Source organism: Jaculus jaculus, chromosome 7, assembly GCF_020740685.1.
Source record: "Jaculus jaculus isolate mJacJac1 chromosome 7, mJacJac1.mat.Y.cur, whole genome shotgun sequence".
NCBI classification, from domain to species: Eukaryota; Metazoa; Chordata; class Mammalia; order Rodentia; family Dipodidae; genus Jaculus; species Jaculus jaculus.
In genome coordinates, this window is record NC_059108.1 from 121,804,095 (window position 1) to 121,826,142 (window position 22,048).

The 22,048-nt window shown below is 41.4% G+C and overlaps 1 protein-coding gene across 9 annotated transcripts in view; it reads left to right on the forward strand.

Annotated features, from left to right (window-relative positions):
• The first annotated feature begins 2,972 nt into the window (after positions 1-2,972).
• The window catches only part of Pals1 (protein associated with LIN7 1, MAGUK p55 family member), a 98,706-nt gene continuing 79,630 nt past the window's right edge, over positions 2,973-22,048 (forward strand). For 4 of the 9 annotated variants that reach the window (XM_045154526.1, XM_045154531.1, XM_045154524.1 and 1 more), the window contains exons 1-3: positions 2,973-3,060; positions 3,414-3,483; positions 16,606-16,683. The gene's annotated coding sequence lies outside the window, so the exon portion shown is untranslated. Of the gene's footprint in view, positions 3,061-3,413; positions 3,526-16,605; positions 16,684-22,048 lie in introns of all 9 variants that reach the window. The other 5 variants (XM_045154527.1, XM_045154533.1, XM_045154525.1 and 2 more) reach the window with 4 other exon arrangements.

Consider the following 22,048-nt stretch of genomic DNA (forward strand, 5'->3'; position numbering starts at 1 on the left):
CCCTATTACAAATCTGCTAAAGTCTCTCACAAGGGAAGGTTGGGGCTTCTCAATGAGACTTTTTTAATGTTTTATATTTTATTTTATTTTGGAGGCAAGCCCAACAGACTGCCCTTTTAAAAAAAAATTTATTTATTTGCAAGGAGAGAGAGAGAGAGAGAAGAGAACCAGAGAAAGAATGGGCGTGCCAGGGCCTCCAGCCACTGCAAACGAACTCCAGACACATGTGTGTCCTTGTGCATCTGGCTTATGTGAGTATTAGGGAAATAAACCTGGATCCCTTGGCTTCACAGGCAAGTGCCTTAACTGCTAAGCCATCTCTCCAGCCCAGACTGCCCCCCCCCTTTTTAAATGCAAGAGTGAGAAAGAGAGAGAGAGAGAGAGAGAGAGAGAATTGGCACGACAGGGCCTCCAGCCACTGAAATTGAACTCCAGACACATGTGCCCCCTTGTGAGCATTTACAACCTTGTACACTTGTGTCACCGCATCTGGCTTACCTGGGACCTGGAGAGTCGAACATGAGTACTTAAGACATTGAAGGCAAGCACCTTGACTGCTAAGCCATCTCTCCAGCCCCAATGTTTTATTTTTTATTTATTTATTAGAAAGAGAATGGATGCGCCAGGGCCTTCTTGCCACTGCAAATGAACTCCAGACACATGCACCACCATGTGCATCTGGCTTATGTGGGTTCTGGGGAGTTGAATCTAGGTCCATAGGATTCACAGGCAAGCACCTTAACCATTAAGCCATGTCTCTAGCCCTTCCATGACAATTTGATAAGAGTCATATATATTTGCTTCTGCTCTTTTTCCAGAAGTTCCTATTCAAAATGATCTCATACCTGATCTGCAATTCTACATGCAATTCCTATCCTCAGCTTGACTTCTAGTTTGTTTCATGACAGTGAAACTGACACAACGAAAAAGTTTTGAATGCTTGGTTCTGAGCCGGTGGAAATTTGGGAATTGGTGCCTTGCTGGAGAAGGTGTGTTTTGGAGAGAGGGCTTACGGGTGTTATAGACAGCTTCCCCTTGCCAGGGTTCAGCTCACTATCCTGCTGCCGTTTCCACCTGCTGTGACCGAGGTGAACCCCACTCTCTGCTCATGCCATCCTTTTCCCTGCCATCATGAAGCTTCCCCGTGAGACTATAAGCCAAAATAAACAACTTTCCTCCCATCAGCTGCTTTTGGTCAGGTGCTTTCTGCCAGCAATGAGAAGGTAACCACAGCAATTTGAACTTCATTACAAAAAATTCCAACTTCCAAATTTACCTACTTCCTTCCTCCAGAGTTAAATTTCTCATGAACCATGTTTTATTTATCTAAACACCTTCAATCTGCCACAGGGCTACTCAGAAAGGTATAAACAAAAGTGTGACAAATGACTGACACACTGAATATTGAATATCCTGTCTTGAGGTTATAATTCATTTTGTAATCAACCCAGGTATCTTATTTCTATGTACTGCCACTCAAATTTAGGAAAAGGATTATGCCCGTTATGGTTTGAATATGAAGTGCCCCTCCTCCCAAATTTTACGTGTTGAAGGCCTGTCCCTTGATGGTGGCACAGCCTGGGATAGAGTGAGACCCTACCTCGAAAAAAAAGTAAAAACAAAAAACAAAAGACAGTTTAGTTATGTAGATTTGAGAGTAGTCATCCATCTGTACTCAAAGTCTGTAGAACACTTGGTGGCAGGAGGAATAAGGCCTTTAGTAGTCCTTGGCTCTGTCTTATTAAACACTAATAACTTTGAGAACCATTTGAATAGACTGCTGATTAGACTTGAGGGCGATGATCCAAGAAGGGTAAGGACAAAAAGATCCTGAGGAGCTGGAATGATGGCTTAGTTCAGAGCACCACAGTCCCCTGGGGACTTTAACAACTTTCAGGGTCAGAGGAGAATAAGGGATCGGTGGAGAATAAGAGGACGAATGCAAGATGCAAAGGACCTGAGGATATTGAGAATGATGATTCAAAGACAACCAAACCCGATGTGAGGAAATAAAGACATAACTGACTTTACCAGGAGGCTCTGAGAGGGTGGGTTGTCTATTCAGTGTGTCCTGGGGGAAACTCAACAGGCAGAAGTCATGGATTGGGGCCCGATAGGACATTTACAAACAGAACTGTCAAGGCGGGATAGGAGGCCTCGGAAGGTAAAGTTCTTGTTATTCCAACAGACTTCAACATGGACTTCTATAGGAAGCGCTGAAGCAAATGAGCTGTACAGGATTTCTGCTTGGAGCATATTTCAGGCTGCTCATTCTCTCGTTCAGTCGCTTTCCAGCACCTTCGGTGTCGGGCCCTCTTCCAGGGCCTAGCGCGAGGTGGGGAGGTGGGTGGAAATGGGTGGGCGTCTGCCATGTCGATCCTCTGCTTTGTGAAACAGCACCATCCTTCCTGGCAGGTTTTCAGGAGCTGCGTTTGGAGTGGTCTCGGTGTGGCGGGGGAACCCATCCAGGTCGGAAGACGTGTGACTCGACAGGACGCGAGGACCTTCCCCGGGAGCTGCCACCTAGGGCAGCAGAACCGTAGTCTACTGACCGACTCCCAGGCCCAGCGGGTTCCCAGGATCCCGCGAGTCCCAAGGCAGGGGCGCTTTCGAGTTGGCGGCGCGCCCGTGCGCGCGCCCGAGGGCCCACCCCCCCTTGGAAGGGCGGACCAATGAGCGGGCGTTCTCTGCGCGTGGGCTTCGGGATTGGACGAGCCGCGCCGGGGGCGGGGGTGGTGGGGGAGGAGCCTGGGCTGGGCGCGCTCGCTGCGCCAGTGTCCCGCGGACGCGTGCGCGGTCTCGCGTCGGCCGCGGGGTGAGTGGTGGTGTGTGTGCGTGTGTGTGTGTGTGGTGGGGGCACCGGTCTCGCGCACGCGCGCTCCCGAGGTGGAGTTGCTGGAGGCGGCGACGGCGGCGACGGAGGAGGCTGGCGGTGGGCAGGGGGGTGGGGCGGGGACTAAGGCTTGTGAGGTGGGGAATCGAGAGTTTCGGGATCCTTTATCCGCCGGAGGGCTGGTCGCCTCTGCGGCGTTGAGGAGCGGCGACCGCCGGAGCGCGGAGGTAAGGAGGTGCGCCCGGCGCGGCTGCGGGTGGTGCTGGTGCTGGAGGTGGAGGTGGAGGAAGAGGACGAGGAGGGGATCGTAATCAACAGGTCCCCGCGAGCGTGGCCCGTCCCCTCCCTTCCCCCACGCGCCGCGCGTCCCCGGGGCTGCTTGGGCGCGCTGCCCGGGACAGCGGGATCGGTGGTGGCCGCGTTAGCCCAACCTTTGTCCGTGCGCGCGGCGCGGGGTGGGGGGGGGGGACGCACCGTGGCGCGGTGTCGGAGTTAGGAGCCCGGGGACTCCCCTCCGGGCGAGGTTGGGGAAGCAGCCGGGGAAACACACTTTTTTTTTTTTTTTCTTCCCTTTTGCAAGGAGGAATGTGCTCGGCGTTCCTGAGCTTGAGTCAGCGCCTGGGATTCCAGTCGTGGCGTTCTCTAAACAGGTCTGCTGCAGTTCCTGCTTCCTTGTGGCTTGACCACTTGCTGTAAGAAAATCCAGTGTCCCCCGACACTCTTTCTCTCCCTCCCTCCCCCTTTCTCTCTCTCTCTCTCTCTCTCTCTCTCTCTCTCTCTCTCTCTCTCTCGTCCTTGTCACCAGGATGGCAGGTTGTTGAACTTGGAACAGCCTGTAAATTGTTGGCCAGTTACTTTCAATGAAAGCCCCTTTCAACGATCTTGGTTGCAAAATTATGTAACTTCCTAAGGATAAACTCACCTTCTCTGTAGTTGATTGACGCACAGTTAATGTGCATGGAATTTAGGGTTCGGTCTAAAGGGTTTTCGAAACAGTTGGCGCTATAGTGTACCTAAGGAGAGTTTTTTAGAACCGGTACGTAGTGTGTTTCGTCTCTCGTAGAGTTCTAAGGAATTTGGATTGGGAAAGCCAAGTATAGAGCAAGAATTCTGAAGTTTTAATATGTCAAGTGGTGTATTAGTATTTCTGATAAAAACAGTGTCGTGTTTTAATGATAGTGTTCTGGTGATCCCTTTTTAATTAGAACACGTTAATAACCTATTAAAGTCTACAATACGAGCAAATGATGTGTTTGTTTTTGGTGCCTTTGAAGTGTAAGTACTGGTGGAAATGAAAATTATTTAGTAAGTTTCTTGAATATGAACTGACTTTTTTATGCCTGTGGTTATAATATCTTAGGTTGTAAAAAGCTAGCTAGACTATTGCACAGGCTGACATTAAGATTTAAGAGCTTTATGGATGATACAGACAAAAATATAGAAAGGTTTTCATAATACTCGGTTGTAAAGATTGAAAACTGGGCGTGGTGGTGTACCCCTTTAATCTCAGCACCTCCAGAGACTGTGGTAGGAGATGGCTGTGAGTAGAGGCCAGCCTGGTCTACAAAGTGAGTTTCTGGTCAGGCTAAGCTAAAGTAAGACCGTGCTTCAAAAAAAAAAATTTTTTTTAAGGCAAAAAATAAAAAGAATCATTTTTGCCATGCCTTACTTGAACTACTAAATATAACTCCTGCTCTTGAAATTGACAAGTAAATGTGGACTCATACTAGTAATTTGTTTTGGAATGTCAAAATAGGAAATATTTATATAAATTCTAGTGAGAGTAACCCAAAGCAGTACAGTGGTTTGGATATCTGTATGATCTCCCTGAATTATTATTTTGATTAAAAAATATCATCATAGTTCCCTTGTAAATTTTTTAAAAATGTTTATTTATTTATTTGAGAGAGGGGGGACAGATAGAGACAGAATGGAAATGCCAGAGCCTCTAGCCACTGCAAACGAACTCCAGACGCACCTTGTTTGTCTGGCTTAAATGTGAACTGGGGAATTGAACCTGGGTTCTTAGGCTTCACAGGCAAGCTGCTTAACTGCTAAGCCATCTCTCTAGCCCTTAAAAAAATTTTTTTAACGCATTTTTGTTTGAGAAAGAGAGAGAGAGTGTGTGTGAATATGGGCACACCAGGGCCTCCTGCCACTGCAGATGAACTTCAGACACATGTGTCACCTTGTGCATCTGGCTCTATGTGTGTACCAGAGAATTGAACCCTAGCCATCATTGTGCATCTGATTTTATGTGGATACTGGGGAAATCAAACCCTATCCATTAGGCTTTGCAAAGCAAATTCCTTTAGCCATTGAGCTTTCTCTCCAGCCCCACAACTCCCTTTATTGAAAGTAATACTGTTAAAGCTAATTGATCATAGATGTTAGTCACATCTATGAAGTACCTTCATTGCACTATGTAGACTCATGTTTGACAAAACTCAGTACTGTAGTCTCATCACGTTAATATGTGAAATTCAGCTATTGCAGCATTCAGACTTAAACAAAATTCATGATTAATAGTTATTTCCATTCTATAATTTAATACTAAATTTATGATTATGTTGTCATTTATAATTTTTCCTCAAGTAAAATTTATGTTGTTATTTTTGATATTGGAAATGATGCAGTAAACAATATATTGAAAATTTTCTCTAAGAAAAATCTCATAATAGACATACTAAGAAATTTGGTCTGATTTATGTATCAGTACAGGAAGATATCCTATTTCTCTGATTTCAGAATGTGTGGAAAAAAAGTAGTATCTTGATATAGGTGCTTTAGAATAAAACCTTTTTACATACCTACTAGTAATCTTGCTCTTTATATAATCTGACCTCTTCATTTGCAGAAGAGCTGCTTGTAGTCTACTTGCTTGTCTCTGTGCTCAAAGTTCAGTGCTGTTCTCATTATCCATTCTACAACGCTGCTTCCCACAAGGTCTTACTATTTAGGTAGCCCAGACTGGCCTCTAACTGGTGTTGGTATAGTCCAGACAGGCCCCCAATTCTTGATCCTCCTGCCTCAGCTCCCAAGTGGTAGTACTACAAAAATGTGCCACTACATCCAACTCTTCACTGTATCTTATTGCTAGATCAATTAATAAGCTGCTTTCTTCAAATCATATAAATAACTGACAGTTTTTTCCCCCATGCATCTCCCCCCCCTTTTTTAAACAACTACACAATTCATTCTCCTTTTTTGTTTTATTTTATTTGAGAGTGACAGACAGACAGAGAGAGAGAGAATGGGCATGCCAAGGCCTCCATCCACTGCAAATGAACTCCAGATGCGTGTGCCCCCATGTGCATTTGACTAATGTGGGTCCTGGAGAATTGAGCCTCAGACCAGGGTCCTTAGGCTTCATAGGCAAGGGCTTAATCACTAAGCCATCTTTCCAGCCCTCATTCCTTTTTTGAAGGGTTGCTTTCAGTTTTCAACTTTTCAGTCTGTGTTTAATGAATATCCTTGTATGTGTTTCCCTGAAAGAATGTGGTTTCTGGGAATCTATACAACCTAAAGGAAAATAATAGGTTAGTGTACATTTTCAACTTTACCATCTGCAGCCAAATTATCTTTTTATTAAGGTGTAATGATTTGTATTCCTGCCAATAGTATATGAGCGGCAGTGATTTCTCATCCTTGTCCAACATTGGCATTACATTTTAAATTTTATGCTAATTTGTATGAAAAATTATGTATTTGTTTCCTTTCTTTAAAAAATAATGAGACTTGGGCTGCAATGATGCTTAGCAGTTAAAGGCACTTGCTTTCAAAGGCTGACAGCCCAAGTTCGATTCCCCAGTACCCACATAAAGCCAGATGCACAAAGTGGCGTGTGTGTCTTGGGTTTGATTACAGTAGCAGGGGGCCCTGGCACATGCATTTATTTATTTCCTTCTTTCCTTCTTTCTTTCTCTCCCTCCCTCCCTCCCCTTGCAAATAAATAAAAATATAAAACTATTTTTAAAAAATGATTTTAACATTATATGCTTCTATAGTCAGGATTACATAGTTTCATGTTTGTTGTCTTAGGCAACCTTCCTCCACTCTTTATCCCTGACAACCAGTGATCAGTTTTCTTTCCATATAATTTGTCATTTTTAGTGTAGCAGTAGTATTTAGTTTTTATGATTGCCTTTTATTTGAAGTTTTTACTTTCTTACTGTTGTGAAAAATTCACATATTTACTGCTCATAGGATGTGCAGAGTCTTTTTATGTTCATGTTGGTGTTGTTGAGAGTCTGGCGATGTTAGCTGGGTTGGCCTTGAATTAGGTACTCTTACCTCAGGTTATAATTCGTCATGCTCAGATCACACCTCTTGACCAGCATTCGCAGTGGTCTTTGCAGTCCTCCAGATTTTCTCAATTCCATTCATGCCTTCCCTTCCCTTCCCTCTTGAGCACCTTCTCTTCTTGTGAGTCTGTACAAAACTACGAAATGCTTTTACATGCCATCCTTGTTTAAGGACCATGTTAACCTCTGCATTGTTCTGGCTTTAGTATATGGACTGCCAAAGGAAGCACTGTGTCTGCTGTATTTTCATTTAGCACGCTTGAGACTCACCTCTGTTGAGTGTATTTACAGTTCCTTATGATTTGGTTATTCCTTTGTATGAATAAATATATCGCTATTTATTTATAAAACACTGAGTTATTTTCAGTTTTTTTGTGACTATGGGCAAAAAGCTTTCATAATCTTGTGAATACGTTTTTCTGTGAACATGTCTTCATTTCTTTTGGGGAGGTACGCATAAGTGGGAATCCTGGGTCATATGAGCATATGTGTGTTAAATTTTTAAAAAATGTTTTATTTATTTACTTGAGAGAGTGAGAGAGATAGAGAGGTAGACACAGAGAGAATGGGTGCGCCAGAGCCTGCAGCAATTGAACCGAGGTCCTTTGGCTTTGCAGGTAAACACTTAACCACTAAGCCATCTCTCCAGCCCATGTGTGCTAAATTTTATTTAAAACAAAATAAAAACCTATCTATGGTTGGCAGCATAATAGTTTTTAAAGATGTTCTAATGATTAGAACCTATGAATATCTTTGATTACTGACAAAATTGAATCAAGTTTGTTAATCAGCTGGCTTTAAGATAGGAAGATTATCCAGGTAGGCGTATTTATAACAAGCAAAAAGAGAAAGGCAGAAAAAGAGTCAGAAAAAAGCAGAAAGAAAAAAGCACAAGAGAAGAATCAGAAAAAAGTTGCAGCAGTAGAAAGGCAGCCAGGGAATGTGCTTGGGCCCACACAGGCTCACAGGTGGAAAATGGTAGGAAGTGGACTAATCTTTGGCACCTGCAGAAAACAAAGCAGCTCTGCTAACATCCAAAGTTTAGCCCAGGGAGATCCGTGTCAGGCTTCTAACTTAAAGGACTGTATATTCGAAGTTGTGTTGCTTTAAGCCAGTAGTGAGGTGGAGGTAATTTATTACAGCAGCACAGGAATTTAATGCACCGGCAGGCTCTTCTAAGTGGCTGAACTTTGCATTCCTGCTAGTAACGTATGACAGTTCAGGTAGCTTTACATCCTTGTCAGCACTTGCTGTGGTCACTCTTTTTTTCTTCTTACTGTGTTCGTGCACATATGTGTGGAGGCCAGAGGACAGCCTTAGGTGGGTTGACTCAGCTCTACCTTTTTGAGATAGAGTCTCTTACTGGCCTGGAACTTCCCTGATTAGCCCCCTGTTTGCTTCACTCCCTACCACTGGGTTTACAAGCATACCAGCCCATCAGGCTTTAAAAAAATTATTTTATTGTGCATTCTAGGGAGACAACCTGGGATCCTCAGGCTTGTATCCTGTTGTCTTTTCTTTTTAAAGCTTTTAAAATTTATTTGTATATTTGAGAGAGAGAGAGAGAGAAAGGCAGATAGAGAATGCGCACACCAGGGCCTCTAGCCACTGCAAGTGAACTTTAGATGCATGTGCCACCTTATACGTTTGACTTATGTGGGTCCTAGGGAATTGAACCTGGGTCCTTTGGCTTTGCAGGCAAGCACCTTAACCACTAAACAATCTATCGGCCCCTGTAAATCTTTAATTTTAGCCATTGTTATAGGTGTATCTTATTGTATTTTTTTAATTGAAGTTCTTTTATGTAGTGATGTTGAACATCCTTTTATGTGCTTATTTGCTTTATTACATCTTTGTGAAATTTCTCAATCATTCTGTTTGTATTTATTTATTTCTTTTGGGATAGCATCTTACTTTGTTACCCAGGTTGGCCTTGACTTTCTGGTCTTCCTGCCTTAGCTTCCCAAGTAGCTGGGACCCTAGTATACACTAGCTTGCCAGATTTGTTTTATTTTCTTGTTGAGGTTTGAGCATTGTTTTTATTTGTTTTATAGTATACTAGGACTCAAACCCAAGGCTGTGCTCATTGTAGGCACATGCTTTACTGCTGTGCTACATCCCAGAGTGAGTTTTGCAAGTTCTGTGTGTGTATGTATGTGTGTGTATGTATGTATGTATGTATGTATATACACACACACACACACACACACACACACACATATATATGGAGAGAGAGAGAGAGAGAGAGAGAGAGAGAATGGGCACGCCAGGGCCTCCAGCCACTGCAAACAAACTCCAGATGCGTGTGCCTCCTTGTGCATCTGGCTAACATGGGTCCTGGGGAATCGAGCCTCAAACCAGGGTCCTTAGGCTTCACAGGCAAGCACCTAACTGCTAAGCCATCTCTCCAGCCCCTGTGTAGTCTTTAGTAAAAAAGTTTGCCACGATTTTCTCCTGTCTGTGACCTACTTTACATGTTTATAACAGTGTCTTTTGAAGTATTGGCCTTTTAAACTTTGATGCAGCCTAAATTACCAATTGTTTATTTCATGGATCTAATCTGTGGTTTATCTCTAAGGAATTCTCTGTGTTACCCAAGGTCACTGAGGTTTTCTTCTACAAGTTTTATATTCTTGTATTTTTGCCATCAATCTCTGTTTCACTTTGAGCTTTTACATAAAGTGAGGGGTACAAAGTAGTTTCTTTCATTTGTCCATTAGTCCATGACCACTGCAAAGACACCTTGCTGATTGAATTACCCCATTGTAATTGGTCTTGTGTTTTACTGATTGTTTGCCCTGTTGCTACTAACACATTGTCTGGATTATTTTTTAAAATATTTATTTGCAAGCAGAGAGAGAGAGACAGACAGACAGACAATGGGTGTGCCAGGGCTTCTAACCCCTGCAAATGAACTCCAGGTGCACGTGCTACTTTTGTCCATCTGGCTTTACTTGGGTACTAAAGAATTTAACAAGGGTTATTAGGCTTTGCAGGCAAGTGCCTTAACTGCTGAGCCATCTCTCCAGCCATGTCTGATCATTATATAACAGCCGGGCGTGGTGGCGCACGCCTTTAATCCCAGCACTCGGGAGGCAGAGATAGGAGGATTGCCATGAGTTCGAGGCCACCCTGATTCCATAGTGAATTCCAGATCAGCCTGGGTTACGGTGAGACCCTACCTCGAAAAACAAAACAAAACAAAAAAACAATTATTATATAACAAGCATTTTTTAAAATTATTATTATTATTTTTATTTTAGAGAGAATGGGAGGGGGGAGAGAATTGCCATGCCAGGGCCTCAGCTACTGTAATTGAACTCCAGATGCTTTCTCCACCTAGTGGGCATGTGTGACCTTGCACTTGTATCACCTTTGTCCCTCTGGTTTACATGGAATCTGGAGAGTGGTACATGGGTCCTTAGGCTTCACAGGCAAGTGCCTTAACTGTTAAGCCATCTCTCCAGCCCACAAGTGTGTTTTAACATCCGTCAGTGTTAACATACTCTTTTTTGAAATCATTGTAGTTATTTTAGTTCCTTTGCCTTTCCATATAACACCTAGATTTAGCTTAGTTGATATTCACAAAAATACTGAGTCTTATAATTTATATATTTTAATTTTATGGCACTGGAGGTTGAACTCAGGGTCTTGCAACGCTGTGCAAGTGTTTTGCCACTGACCTGAGTTAGTTTATAATTTAGCATTTCTCTTCATTTATTTTGGTCTTTTGATTTCTTTTGTGATAGTTTCAGAGTTTCCAACACTTTATTAGATCTATACCTAAGTATTTCCATCTTTTGGTCCTATTGTAAAGTGAGTTTCTTACTTATCATTAATCTTATATAAGCTTTAATACTATTGATTTAATTAATTTTCATATATTGACTTTATGTGTTGTTTTTGTGCATGTTTTGAGATAGTCTTGCCCAGATTGGTCTTGAATTCAAAGTCTTTTGTTAGCTTCCCAAATATAGGGATTCAGGCATGTACCACCATTCCACCCAGCCTTTTCTTTATGGGGGCTTTTGTTTGTTTTGAGACAGAACTCTCACTATGTAATCATGTGCCCTGCCTCTATTTCCCCAATGCTGGTATTGCAGGCTAGAATGGAACCTAGGGCTTCATGCATGCTAGGTGGACACTTTACCAGTTGAACTACATCTCCAGCCCATCTTTGTATTTTCCAAGTAAATAACTGTATCATAAAGAAATTTTGTCAGGCTTGGTGCCAGCACTTGGGAGGCAGAGGTAGGAGGATCTCCATGAGTTCCAGGCTACCCTGAGACTGCATAGTGAATTCCAGATCAGCTTGGGCTAGAGCGACACCCTACCTTGAAAAACCAAAAATAAATAAATAAATAAAAGAAATTTTATTTCATTTTCAGTCTGTGTTGCAGTTACCTTCTCATTGTTGGGACAAAACACCTGACTGAAAGCAGCATCTGGAAGGAAAGGGTTTACTTTCTAAAAATCATTTATTTATTAGAGAGGGTGAGAGTGAATATGAATATGGGTGCTTGGGGCCTCCTGCCAGTGCAAATGAACTCCAGACACACGTGCCCCTTTGTGCATCTGGCTTTATATGGACTCTAGTTTATAATTATCAAGTACAGAAAATGTGTTTTCACTGTAATCACACATTCCTTATACTGGGTTTATTTACACAAGTTGTTTGAATGGATTTGGATAATGAATTGTGTTTTTTTATTTGCTTCATAGATGTTTTAATAAAAATCCACATATCTTTCTATGGAAGAAAACATTAAGCTAGCATACTCATTTTGTGGAATAATATTCAGCAGTAAAAAGAAGGAAATTGTTAATGTATGTTATACCCTGGATGAATCGTCAGAGATAATGTGAATTGGAAAAAATATTTTCAAGAAGTTATTGTGATTTCATTTGTAGAGCATTCTTGAAATGACACAATTACGAAAATGGTAGGGATAAGGGAGTATGTGAGACCATATAAGGTGATATGGAGGTCTTCATGATAGAGATGTGTGCGTGTGTGTGTGTGTGTATGCATGCATGTGTGTGCAGGCACGTGTATTCGATGACACGTGTGGGTGTCAGTCTTCACTTTCCATCTCCTTTGAGGCAGGGTTTTTCTCTTGTTTTCTTTGTTCTTTGTTGTGCACATTGGGAGCTTCTGGGAAATTCTCGGGTCTCTGCTCCCCATCTCACTGTCTGCTTTCTGGGATTACAGAAGCCCACCACGAGCTTTTTCACCCAGGATCTGGGGGTGTAACTCAGGTACTCAGGCTGGAGTGGCAAGCCCTTTCTCCTTTGAGTCATCGCCTCAGCCTCGACCGTCTGTGTCTTGACTGTCACCTGTCCGCATGATAGTTGTGATTCTGTTCTGTAGACTTCAGTGCCATGCCACTGGGGGAAAGTTAGTAAAGGGTAGGTAAGATCTCTGTTATTTCTTACAACCACATGCGAATTTAAAGTTATCTTGGCTGGAGAGATGGCTCGAGCAGTTAAAGGCACTTGCTTGCAAAGCCTGATGGCCTGGGCTTGATTCCCCAGTACCCACATAAAGCCAGATACACAAAATGGTGCATGTATCTGGAGTTTGTTTGCAGGGGCAAGAGGCTCTGGCATGCCAAATCTTTCTCTCTCTCTCTCTGCCTCTTTCTCTATGTTTCTCTTTATCGTAAATAAATAAACAAAAATAGTTGAGGTTATCTTTAAATGTCTAATTTAGGAAAAAGAAAACACCTGAATAAACTTAGATAGAATGATGTCTCACTGATTATATCTCCAGATATAGAATCTGGTGAAGTGCCTAAGAAAAACTGTTTTCCCTGCAAAGGATGGGGCCTTACAAAGAATTACAGGGAGATAAGGAGGATAAATTGAATTTGCATGCCTGAGAATTTCTGGAGGTACTGCAGACTTTTATCTCTCGGCATGGTTACACTACCATCGGTGTTAGTCTATAAGCATTCCCTATACACACTATCTCTTCTATTCTTCCATTAGCATTACTGCCTAAAAGAGACAGTAGATTAATAATTGGCAGAGATCACCTACATAAAAAGGTAGCTTATACTTACAGCAGCCAGTGTCCTTACCATAGGTCAGGAGGGTTGACAGTATCCAAAAAGGGGAAGAGGTATAGAACAGGATTATAACCATGTGGTGTATGCTCTGAAGGAAAGGAACAGTGTTTTTATGTGAGTAGAGCAAATGGACCCTGCCTCTAACGGTGTGAGGAAAAGCTTCTGAGAAATTCAGTTGGGGGCTAGAGAGATGGCTGAGTGGTTAAGATGCCAGCAAAGCCTAATGACCCTGACTCAGTTCCCTGGTACCCACATAAAGCCAGATGCACAAAATAGCGCATGCATCTGGAGTTTGTTTGCAGTGGCTAGAGGCCTGGAAGTGCCCATTCATCGCCTCTCTCTTTTCTCTTTCTTTGCTTAGAAATAAGTTAGTTAATGAAGCAATTCAGTTGGAACCACATATGATGACTCTCACCTAAAATCTCAGTACTTGGGAAGTTGAGGCCATAGTTTGAGGCCAGCCTAACCAAAGTGAACCCTATCTCAGAAAAGCAAAAAAGTAACACACAAGGCGTTTACTGGGAAAACAGAGTCTTAATAAGATGATAGGGGCTGGAGAGATGGCTTAATGGTTAAGCGCTTGCCTGTAAAGCCTAAGGACCCCTGTTCGAGGCTCGATTCCCCAGGACCCACATTAGCCATATGCACAAGGGGGCGCATGCGTCTGGAGTTCGTTTGCAGTGGCTGGAAGCCCTGGTGCGCCCATTCTCTCTCTCTTTCTCTCTACCTGCCTCTTTCTCTCTCTGTCACTCTCAAATAAATAAAAATGAATAAAACCCATTATGTGAAGGGAAAAGCCTTTAAAAAAAATAAGATGATAGATTGTGTAGCAGTCTGGGGACCGAATGTGTGTCTGAAAAAGTAAAAAGATCACTGTGGCTGCAGTATTGAGAAATACAATTTGAGAACAAGTTTTAAGTTCAGTCTGTAGATAAGGATAAGATTCTCTAGAGATCAAGTATATAGCCAGGAGCTCTCCATTTACAATAGTGACATGTTTGGTGTTTTGTTTTTCTACTATACAGCCTAACAAACCAGGCTAGCCTAGAACTCACCATCCTCCTGTCTCAGTTTCCTGAGTGCTGGATCTACAGGAATGCAGTACTGTATCCAGCTAGTGAATTGTATTTTGAAAAAAAGACAAACTGATATACTTTGGGGTTTTTGTTTGGGATAAAAGATAGAAGTTAAAACAAAAAACCATCTTCCTTCCTTACACCAGAAGATCAACTGAAGGCTCTTAGTCACATAAATGTTGGGTTGGTCAGAGCAGTATGATCTTCAGTGACTGCATTAAGACATGTGAAGTAAATATAAAATAAAAAGCCAGCCTTTTTCTTTTTTTCTTTTTCTTTTTCTTTTTCTTTTTTTTTTTTTTTGTTGGTTTTTCGAGGTAGGGTCTCACTCTGGTCCAAGCTGACCTGGAATTAACTGTGTAGTCTCAGGGTGGCCTCGAACTCACCGTGATCCTCCTACCTCTGCCTCCCAAGCTCTGGAATTAAAGGTATGGGTTACCATGCCCAACTGTCAGACTCTATTTTATTTTGAACAATACCATGATGATGATTAAGGTTTCAACCACTTCATAATCAAGCTGTTTAATTTGTTCATTTTAATAAATTTGAATCTGTCAAACCACTTAACATTATGTAAATTCCAACATTTGGTCTTTTTGTCTTCTTAAGTTTTTATAGTTCCTTTTCAGCTAACAATTCCCAAAGACCCTAAAAATTAAGGTTTTGAGACCTCTTAGATTTCACTTTTTGATCTTTTAAAGCAAGGGTGGACTACTTTTTGTAACTATTTTAAACTTTGTGCTCTCTGTCATCTTTGTTGCAGGTACTCTTGCTGTTAGAGTACAAAGGTAGCTACACAAATGAACATGACTGTGTTTCAATAAAACTTTATGGTTATATATCACTTTATGACAGGAATATATTCTGGGAAATGTGGTGGGTCATTAGATGTTCCTTTTCACTGTGTGAACATTATAGGGTGTACTTACAGATGCCTAAATGGCAGAGGTCAATCATTCAGTGAAGCTTCTTGATATAGTCAAGAGATACAGAAAACATGAGGTGTATGCTGCCAGTTTAACATAGCATAATGTTACACAGTATCTTTAGTAAGTCAAAGTACATGCTAAAATAATGATTGAAAGTATAATATAGGGGCTGGAGAGATGGCTTAGATATTAAGGTGCTTGCCTGCAAAGCCTAAGGACTCATGTTTGACTCTGCAGGCCCCATGTGAGGCAGACGCACAGTGACACAAGTCTATAAGGTCGCACATGCGCACAGGGGGCACATGCATCTGGAGTTCAGTTGCAGTGACTGGAGGCCCTGTGTACCATTTCTCTCTCTTGCATAAAAAGTATAATATAATAAAATATAATCCACTGATAGTTCATTATCATCAAATGTTAAGTGCTGTACATTATTGTATGCACTATATTTTTATACGCAGTAGGTTTTACTTACATCAGCATCACTACAGACATGATCTATAATAATATTTGGGATCACTCTCTTAATGTAATCTATCTTTTGGGCTGGAGAGATGGCTTAGTGGTTAAGGCGTTTGCCTGCAAAGCCAAAGGACTGGGGTTCAGTTCCTCAGGACCCACGTAAGCCAGACGCACAGGGTTGTGCATGCATTTGAAGTTCACTTACAGAGGCTGAAGGCCCTGGTGTGACCATTCTCTCTCTCTCTCTCTCTCTACCTTCTCTCTCAAATAAATAAAATAAAAATAAATATTTACTGTGGTCTGGCACTGGAAAGTCTATGCAGGCATTACTATACTTAAAAAGTACAGAGTGTGTCAAACTTGACCTTTGGGCTTTGTTTACATATATCTTCTTTAAGGCAAAAAAAAAAAAAAAAGCACTGGGGGAAATGACAATATAGTAATAGTAATAGATGTTTAGTTTAAATTTTTTTGTTTGTTTGTTTGTTTGTTTGTTGTTTTTGTTTTTGTTTTTCGAGGTAGGGTCTCACTCTGGCTCAGGCTGACCTGGAATTCACTATGTAGTCTCAGGGTGGCCTCGAACTCACGGCGATCCTCCTACCTCTGCCTCCCTAGTGCTGGGATTAAAGGCGTACGCCACCACGCCCGGCTTAGTTTAAATTTTGATGTAGTCTAATTTTGTTAATTTTCTAAATGGATTTTGGGGGGCTTTGTTATTACACACAAGGACTATTTGCCCAATCAAACATAATCACCCTTATTTTCTTATGAAAGAGTCATAGTTTTATATTTTTAGATTTAGATATCCATTTGGGGTGAATTTTTGTGTAAAGTGTCAGGTATGAGTTGAGTTGGGTTTTTCTGGTCGTTTATAATCATTTGTTGAAGAATCATGTGCTCGCCGGTGATTGGTCCTTGTCTGTTTTCCAGAAACCGCTGGCTGTGTCTGTGAGGGTCTGCTTGGGGCGCTCCTGCAGTCGTCGCGGCTGCCCGGGCCTCGTAAGTCAGGTAGTCTGAATTTTCTAGCTGTAGTCTCTTTGAAAACTGCTTTGACTTTTTTAGTCTGTATAATTTTTAGAATATGTGTATTGACCTTTATAAAGTTCTTTTCTTGGTAGATTTTTAAGAGGAATTGTACAAAACCAGAATATTTAAGAAAAACAAACATTCAGTAAAATGAAAATCTTCTGAGGAATGTAGAAATAAGATGAAGAGTGAAACTATGTCAGAACGTATAGGTTTTTTACTCTTGCAGCACACAGTGTTGTATATGCTTACTTAAATATCTGAGGAAGCAACCTTTCTCTTTTTTATTCTAATACTTCATTTTGTTAAGTTAAACTTTATTCAAAAGCCTAGTAGTAGCTGTTGAAGCCTCAGTCACTAAAGAACTATATCCTACTAGTTCACCATCTTTTTGGTTGTTCCTTTAATGTATCATGTGTGAGATCAAATCTACTCTTTGTGTATAGTGATCCTTTGACATCCACAAGGGATTGATATCTACAATCTGTAGTTACTTGAATTCTTTATAGAAAATAGTATCTGCACATAACTTCTATACATCTTTGTGCTTTAAATCATCTGTAGGATACTTTTAAAACATAATACAGCCAGGTATAGTGGCATATGCCTTTAATCCCAGCATTCAGGAGGCAGAGGTAGAAGGATTGTTGTGAGTTCAAGACCAGCCCAAGATTACAGAGAGAATTCCAAGTCAGTCTGGGCTACAGTGAGACCCTACCTTGGAAAAACAAAAGAAAATGCATGGTAAATGCTATGTAAATAGTTGTTACACTGTATTGTTCAGGAAATAATGAGAAATCTGTACATTTCAGTATAGACAAAATTTGTCTTTCCAGTACTTTTCATCCATAGTTGGTTGAATCCATGGCTGTGGAACCTGTGGATTGCCCCTCCCTCTCAGGCTTTGTTTATGCCGTGTCTTTACATAGAACTTTGGCATTCTAACTCTTTTTATTGCATCTTCAGTATGAAATACATCTTCATTAGGAACAAATATAATTACATATTTTGAATTTGTGTTTCTCAGAGACCCATTTGCTATTCTTTGTATGCTCTGATTTGTGTCTATATGCATATATATTTATCTTTATATTTATTTATTTATTTTTGTTTTTGTTTTTTGTTTTTTGTTTTTTCGAGGTAGAGTCTCACTCTAGCCCAGGCTGACCTGGGATTCACTATGGAGTCTCAGGGTAGCCTCGAACTCACGCGATCCTCCTACCTCTGCCTCCTGAGTGCTGGGATTAAAGGCGTGTGCCACCACGCCCAACTATCTTTATATTTATATAGACACATATGGTGATTTATACATACACACGCATACATATTCCCCTCTCTTTCTCTTCCTCTCTCTACCTTTTTTGGTAGCATTGGGGATTGAACCCAGGGCCTTAGCATATGCGAGGCAAGTGTTCTGTCACTGAGTTTTATCCTCAGCTCTTCTGTTCTGTTGTTTTAAAAGTTGGTTGACGAGGCTGGGAAGGTGGCTCAGTGCTTAAAATGCTTGCCGTGCAATCTGAGTGAGTACCTGAGTTCGATCCACAGAACTCATAAATGTGAAGGCTGTAGTGTTGGCATTTTAATCCCAGTCTACCAAAGGTAGGAAGGGAAGTGGAGACAGGAGAGTAACTGGATGCTTGCAGGCTTGCTAGCCTGGTGAATGTGGCGGCGAGCGACCCTGTCTTGCCCAAAGTGAAAGGTGAGGACCAACAACCAAAATTGTCCTCTGATCTCCACACGCAGTCAGTGGCATGCATGCACGAACACACCCACAAACATAGGCTGAGATCCAGGAAATCCATTTCATGGCTCACAAATGGATTCTATCCTATTACATCTTGAAAATTTCTGATGTGGTATAGAGTAATCCCTCTCGAAGACTACTTTCATCATTTCACTGAATAGCCTGTCAGGCTGTGGTTGTGGTTCTGTGAGAGAATGCTTCCTTGCTGCTTCCAGAAACTTTTCCATTACGTTTATACGATGCCTGACAAAAGTAAGCTTTAACTGTTTATATGCTCTTCCTTTGTAATAAACTTGTAAGGAGAAGGTAGTGACTATTGTCTTGTGTTCATTTTACTGTGCCCTGTACTATCAGACACACAATATTTCCAGCCCCCAAAAAATCTAGAAGAAAATAACTTATGTACCAAATGGCCTTTCTTTTTCTTTTTCTTTTTTTTTTTTTTTTTGGTCTTCGACATAGAAATTAATTTGAGGTTGGAAATGTAGCTCAGTTGGTGGAGTGCTTGTCTACCATGGACAAAGCCCTGGGTTTGATTCCCCAGCATTGCCATATTGGCACATGCCAAAATTCCAACACTGGAAAGGTGAGGTGGAGACAGGCCCGCCTTGCAGGAAACACGAGACCCTATCTTGGAAAAAAATACAATTAAGATGGGGGATAAAGTAGAACAGAGGAAGTGTTGAAAAAGGATTATGATCAGGGTATATTGTTTATATGTATGGTGGTTATCAGTTTAAAAGTTAAAAAGAAAAATGGCTGGAGACATCACTTAGCAGGTAAAGCACTTGCCTATAAAGCCTAAGGAACCAGGTTCGATTCCCCAGTACCCATGTAAGCCATATACACATAGAGGCACATATGTCTGGAGTTACTTTACAGTGGCCATTCTCTCCCCCTACTGCTTCTTTTTTTTTCTCTTCTCAAATAAATGAAAACAAATATAAAAAGTTTAAAAATAAAGAAAAAATAAAAATAAATTTGTCTCACCTTGAAAACTATATAAACTCAACTGTATTCTGGACATTAATTTAACTGTTTAACATGAGACAAAATATCCTAGTATGGGCTGGAGAGGTGACTTAGCGGTTAAGGCGCTTGCCTGCAAAGCCAAAAGATCCCGGTTCAACCCTCCAGGATCCATGTAAGCAGGATACACAAGGGGACGCATGCATCTGGAGTTCATTTGCAGTGGCTGGAGGCCCTGGTATGCACATTCTCTCTCTCTCTCAAATAAATAAATAAAATGTATTTTATAAAAATATCCTAGTGTTAAACCAGTTTTATTAATCAGATGGTCCTTTGACCCCATGCTCTGAAACACACACACACTGTACAATCAGAGGGATTCACGGGAATTAGGTCAAGATTTATAAATGAGGAAAATGAAACTCTGATTATTTTATCCAAAGTTCTGTTGTAAGTGGTAGCAAAGATTAGAGAATTGGGGCTGGAGAGATTGCTTAGTGGTTAGGCGCTTGTCTGTGAAGCCTAAGGGTCCCGGTTCAAGGCTCAATTCCACAGGACCCACATTAGCCAGATGCACAAGGGGGCACATGGGTCTGGAGTTCGTTTGCAGTGGCTGGAGGCCCTGGCGTGCCCATTCTCTCTCTCTCATTCTCTCTCTATCTGCCTCTTTCTTTCTCTGTCTGTTGCTCTCAAATAAAAATAAGCGAAAAAAAAAATTAAAAAAAGATTAGAGAATTGGAATTTAAATGTATTTGATCCCAAACCCTGTTTTTTTGCTTTGTCTTAAATATAACCTTAAGATTTATTGCTTTTTTAAAAAATATTTTTTAATTTAAGAGTGACAGGCAGAGAGAGAAAGAGGCAGATAGAGAGAAGGAGAGAGAATAGGCATGCCAGGGCCTCCAGCCACTGCAAACGAACTCCAGATGCGTGCACCCCCCCTTATGCATCTGACTAACATGGGTCCTGGAGAATCGAGCCTTGAACAAGTGTCCTTAGGCTTCACAGGCAAGCGCTTAACCGCTAAGCCATCTCTCCAGCCAAGATTTATTGCTTTTAATATTTGCTTTTTGGTACGATAAGAATCATTTTGAGGAAAGCCATCTTCAACTGTACTTAGTGTTTGAAATATATGAATGAAAGTGAAAAATCCTGATGAAATTATTGTAAACAAACTGCTTATGGGTAGGAGCTTTGTCTTTAATCTTAGTAGCTCAGTACTTGATATGACTGTGATGTAATGTTTCTCTTTGCCCTCTGTTCCTGACATGCAGCTTCCCAACCCTTTGGAATTTCCGTATTGATAAGAGTGATAGAGACACTTCCTCCCCCAGTCTCTACTTAGCTATAGGTGAGGGCTGGTCACCGTGCAGATCAAGATATGATTAGAAGTTACCTCTACCTCTGGAGAGGTAAGAGAGAGTAGAGAGATAGTCACTGGTGAGCAGTGATTACATTAACCATGCCTGCAATGGAGCTTCCTTCAAAGGCCATAAATGATAGTATTCCGGAGTTCTTCAGATTTGGAGAATCTATCAAGGTGGACCTGGAGAAGGCTGGGAGCTCCACCTTCCTTCCCTTGTGTTTTGTCATTTGGCTGTTTCAAAGTTGTATCCTGTAAAATAAACCAGTTATAGTAAGTAAAGTGCCTTTTTGTATTCATGAGCCATTTTAGCAAATCACTGGAGGAGAGGATCATGGGACCCTCTGATAATCGCTGTATGGTCAGAATTAGAGGAGGCTGAGGACTGTGGTTGGCATCTGAAATGGGGCAGTTTTGTGACAGCTGAAACAAACTCCAGGTAGATGGCGTCAGAAGTGGATTATATTGAATTGTAAGAATTCCCACTTGCTCTCTGGAGAATTGGAGATTCTCCAGGAATCCCCTCCAGGTATAAGAAAGAGACTCATCTTTTTTAAAAAAATGCTCTTATTGTCAGTGTCCATAACATACACATAATATACCCTGACCATAATCCCCTCCCACCATCCTCCTTTGTTCCCCCTTCCCTTATTCTCTCCCCACTGAACCCCTTTTTTCCAACTAGTTTCTCTCCTTTTTTTTTTCTTGGTCTTTTGAGGTAGTGTCTCACTCTAGTGCAGTCTGACTTGGAATTCACTCTGTAGTCTCAGGGTGGCCTTGAACTCATGGCCATCCTCCTACCTCTGCCTCCTACCACACCCAACTCTCTTTTATTTTGATGTCATCTTTTTTCCCTCTCCTATTATACACAAAACTGCATCTTTGATGTCAGAAGTATTGATTGCAAAACACCTGGATGGCACAATCAATATATTTGAATCCAGTTTGCACTTTTATCACTTGTTTAATCTTTTGCTTTAATTGTGAGTTTAATATCAGAGGCTCTTCAATCTAATTGCCTCTGATGAGCTGAGAATTTGAAATTTAAAAACACAATTCTGTTTGGGTTGGTCATAAATTTGAATGGAGAGGAAGTCTTTCATATGTTCTGAATTAATGTTCTCTACAAAGATAGAAACTTGCATTGTTGGTTTGCTAATGACTTTATCTTTTGTACAGGTACCTGTTAAGAGGTAGCATGATTCAAGTATAGGGCTTGCACTAGTTGACAGTATTGTCACATACACCAGAGTCAGACTTTACTGAAATAC